This window comes from Arachis hypogaea, chromosome 13, assembly GCF_003086295.3.
Source record: "Arachis hypogaea cultivar Tifrunner chromosome 13, arahy.Tifrunner.gnm2.J5K5, whole genome shotgun sequence".
Lineage (NCBI taxonomy): Eukaryota > Viridiplantae > Streptophyta > Magnoliopsida > Fabales > Fabaceae > Arachis > Arachis hypogaea.
Genome location: NC_092048.1, coordinates 62,553,833 through 62,558,746, shown reverse-complemented (window position 1 = coordinate 62,558,746; position 4,914 = coordinate 62,553,833). Strand labels below are relative to the sequence as shown.

The following is a 4,914-nucleotide window of genomic DNA, read 5'->3' as shown; positions in this document are numbered from 1 at the left end:
GCGACTGTTTTTATGACATTCTTTACTGGCAAAAATCCTAACGTTAAAATGCCATCGTTGCCGGGGAATTGCAAACGTTTGCCTTATTATTGGTTATTGTAAATATTTTATTTTTGCTTGTTTTTTTGTTTTTATTTTTATTTTTGCTTTTTCTTAAGTTAAGAGGTTATTGGTTTTTATTTTTTAAAATTTTTATCTTATCTTATCTTATTTCAAAAATCATTTTTCAAAATTCAATTTAAAAATTTTCAAAATTTAATTTTCAAATTCAAAATTTAAATAACCTTTTAATTTAAATTTATTTTTATTTTTGTTCTTAATTTTTTATTTACTACTATGAACTCTCACCCCTTTGGCTATGAGTTTGGTTACAATAATGTTGTAGAAAGAAGAAATTACAATGAAAACAGGCATCAAGGTTGGAACAATCAAAGATGGGAGGAGCCACAAGGATTTGATCAACCCTCATGACAACAACCACCTCCAATGGACTATCAACAACCACCACCATATGCCTATGAACCCTTTCCTCAACACAACTTTGAACTACCACACTCACAAGTCCCTTTCCGCCATTCACCTCCATATGACTCTAACCCTCAACCACCATACCAACCACCTTATGAACCATATGAACCATATATAGAACCACCCCAATTCCAATCCAATCACTCCCAACCACCACCACTTTCTTTTGTATCATGTCCAAGTCCGGCAACCCGAGAAGCAGAGGTTCGCCTAAGGGAAACAGTAATTAAATTTCAGGCAACCGTTCAACAACTGGAGCAAGTATCAATTCAATGGGCTTCTAGACGCTAAAATATACAAGGGTCAGCCACAGCCCCATGTGGACAGTCTAGTGAAGAGCGTAGCATGAAGGAGATACCAGAAACCCCAGTGGACAAGACAGAGCATGAATTCATACTAGAACAAGTAGAAGAAGCTATCATCGTTCAAGAAGAAGAGTTGGTTGAAGACTTAGGAGATGCAGAACTTCCATGGGAAAGTCCAGTCATAGAACCTCCTTCCAAGACGGTTTAAATTGATGCTGAGGAGGGTGTACAACCTCCAAAGCATATCATAGTTGAAAACTTGGAAGAAGTTGATCAAGAGATGGAGATTCAAGAAGAAGAAACACAACCTCCCATGCCCTTGGAAAGCAATGAAGAGGAGATTGAATTGGAAGAAAGATACTGATGCCAGGGCATTTTGGCCAGTTTCACTGACCTTTTCTTTACTGTTTTTAGGATAGTTTCATGCATTTTCTTAGGAAATAAGCTAATTTTGGGTAGATATTCACTTACACCTTGATTCAAGCATACATTGTACATTTTACATGATTTCATGAGGATTTTGCATGAGTTTAGTGACAAATTGTATTATGCATTACCCATGACTTGGACGAGAACTTTGATGCACTCTATTGCCTGATTTCAGGACCAAAGGAAGCAAGGAATGGGAGCCAAGCCCAAATGAAGAAGAGAACTGCTTCAAACTCAAGATCCAAAGGCCCAAGACTTGAAGAGCCAACTAGAAGATGAGAAGAGTAGTATATATAGGAGTAGCTTTGAATTATTTTAGAGAGTTGCTGGGAGTTGGAAAATAGCATAGAACTACTTCCTGTATTTTACTTTCTTTGCTCTTCTAGTTTTTCATCATGTATTCTCCATCTTTGTTTTCATTTTCCAGAGCTATAAACAACTAAACCCCTTTCATTGGGTTAGGGAGCTCTGTTGTAATTTGATGGATCAATACTAGTTTTCATTATTCTTCTTCTATCTTTTCTCTTGATTTTACTTGAAAGCTTTCGATCTTCATCCAATTGGGTAGTTATCTTGGAAAAGAAACTATTCATACTTGGATCTCTTTTGAACCTTGGAAGAGGAATGAAGAGATCAAGCTAGAAATGCTTTCTCATGCTGGACCAAATTGGGTTTGGATGGATATGTGACTATAATCCTCTCAATGCTTGATTTGGAAAATGCATGTGGTATAATCAGTGACCATACTTCATCTCTTCTCATGAGAAATTGACCAAGGAATTGGCTATTGATCAAGATTTGAGAGATTGAATTACAAGAAATTGTAATTCAATCACTTAAGATTGCCAAGGAGAACAATGAGTGCATTGATTGAGGAAGAGATGTAAATGAGATTGATCCGGAGAATGCAACATCTCCTAAGCCCAATGAACTCCCCATTTCTAATCTTACCCATTCTCTTTAATTTCTGTCATTTACATTTATGAGCAATTCCCCTATTCCCATTTAAGATCCTGTAATTTACTTTCTGTCATTTTCTTTCCCGCATTTAACTTTCTGCAATTCACAACTCAATTTCTGATTCGCTCAACTAGAACATTCCTCTAATTAAAGTTGCTTGATCAATCAATCCTTGTGGGATTCGACCTCACTCTATTGTGAGTTTTTACTTGACGATAAATTCGGTACACTTGCCGAAAGAAATTTGTTATGAGACAAGTTTTCCGTGCATCAAGTTTATGGCGCCGTTGCCGGGGATTGATTGTGCATCAACAATGATTAGATTGGAGGATAACTAGATTGAGCATTTTATTTTTGTTTGATTTAAATTTCTGTTTGAGTTATTTACTTCCTGTTTTAGTTAATTTCTTCCCTTTGCCCTACTTTTTTTTCTGTTATTTACATTTCATCTCACTAACCCACTAACTATTTGATATATTGCATCACTCACACTAACAGAAATTCTGACAGATATACTTTCTGCACCTATTCTCTTTGCTTGTACTTGTTGGTTGTATGACAGGGAGAAGAAGCGGGACTTTAACTTCCTTTGATTCTGAACCAGAGAGAACCTTCCTTAGACTAAGGAGGGAGGCGAGAGACAAACGTGTAGTTGGTGCTGAAGAAGAGGAGGAACACTTTGAGGAATACTTTGAACCAAACATGGAAGAAAACATGGAAAACCATCATGAAGAAGAGGCTCACAACCATGGCGGAAGAGGTCGAGCAAATCATACTGGGGAGGATAGAGAGTTTTAGGCTCTTATATCAATCCAAACCCAGGAAACTGTTAAAGTAGCATTCAAAAGCCAACCATCCATGCCAACAATTTTGAACTGAAGCCACAGCTCATCACCCTTGTGCAGAACAACTGTTCGTTCGGAGGAAGTGTCCAAGAGGACCCAAATCAACTTTTAACCACCTTCCTGAGAATATGTGACACAGTGAAGTCTAATGGTGTTCATCCTGACACCTATAGACTGCTTTTATTTCCATTCTCACTCAGGGATAAGGCAGCCAAGTGGCTGGAATCTTTCCCAAGGGAAAGCTTGACAACTTGGGAAGACGTGGTGAACAAATTTTTAGCAAGATTTTACCCTCCTCAAAGAATCAATAGGATGAGAGCTGAGGTCCAAACCTTCAGGCAACAAGATGGTGAGACTCTATATGAAGCATGGGAGAGGTTTAAAGACCTAACAAGGAGGTGTCCACCTGACATGTTCAACGAATGGGTGCAGCTGCACATTTTCTATGAAGGGCTCTCTTATTAGTCAAAGAAGGCCGTAGACCATTCATCCGGAGGATCTTTGAACAAGAAGAAAATCATTGAGGAGGCTATAGATGTCATTAAAACAGTAGCAGAGAACGACTACTTCTATGCTTCCGAAAGAGGGAACACAAGAGGAGTAATGGAGCTAAACAATGTAGATGCTCTGTTGGCCCAAAACAAGCTCATTACCCAACAGCTGGCTGACCTCACCAAGAAGATGGAGAGGAACTAAGTGGCAGCAATCTCCACTTCATCAACAACCCAAGAAGGAGTGAATGAAGAAGCAAAGGGTAGTCAGGAGCAAGCCAACTACATTGGGAATTCACCTAGGCAGAACCATGATCCTTACTCCAAGAATTACAACCCTGGATGGAGAAATCACCCAAACTTTGGGTGGGGAAATCAACAAGACCAAAGCCTGGATCAAAGACGCCCAAATCCAAACAATTTCACATCTAGACCATATCACATCCCAATAACAACACCTATCCACATTCATATCAAGGCCAGAACAACCCTCCTCAGCCTGACTTATCATCACTTGATGAAAGAATCTCAAGGATTGAAAATCTACTTGAAGGCATATGCAAGGATATCCAAGACAACAAGGTGTTCAAGGAGGAAGTGCGAGCCAGTTTCAAGAACCAAGGAGACATAATCAAGAGGTTGGAATCTCAAGTAGGATATCTCTCTGAGCAAATTCCCAAACCCACAGATGGATTCCCAAGTGACACAGAGAAGAATCCGAGAGGTGAAACAAAGAAAGTAAGATGGGAAGATTGCAAGATGGTCACTATAAGTGATAAGGAGATTGAGGACAAGCCAAGTAAGCTATCAGAACAACCTAAAGATACCTTAGTAGAGGAGGTGGAAAAAGATTACCAAGAACCAGAAATCTCAAAACAGGAGCTGTTGAGACTCTATGTACCTTTTCCCCAACTGCTCAATGGTGCTGTGGAGAAGAGAATATACTCAAGATTTCTTGAGTTGTTTGCATCTTTGCATGTGAACATACCATTCATCAAGACTATCCAACAAATCCCTGCATATATCAAGTATATGAAGGAGCTGCTTCCTAGGAAAAGCTCACTCAAGGGAGGCCAGACTATAGTGATGAACAAGGGGTGCAGTGCCCTCATTCAACCACAGTTGCCTACCAAAAGAAAAGATCCAGGGAGTTTTCATGTCCCCTGTGCCATAGGAGAAATAATGTTTGATAGAGCACTCTGCGATTTGGGAGCAAGCATCAACTTAATGCCCTTAGCCCTGGTGAAGAGACTGCAGATCAATGAGATATTGTCCACAGATGTGGTCATCTGGCTGGCTGACAAAACTCAAAAACAAGCAATAGGGGTGGTGGAAAATGTGTTGTTAAAGGTTGGG

At 39.3% G+C, this 4,914-nt stretch overlaps 1 non-coding gene across 1 annotated transcript; it reads right to left on the bottom strand.

The window, feature by feature from the left end:
* Positions 1–3,376: 3,376 nt before the first annotated feature.
* LOC112739357 (small nucleolar RNA R71) lies at positions 3,377–3,483 on the bottom strand. The gene has a single exon (XR_003170294.1). It is a non-coding gene; the product is annotated as a small nucleolar RNA R71 (small nucleolar RNA).
* Positions 3,484–4,914: the final 1,431 nt, after the last annotated feature.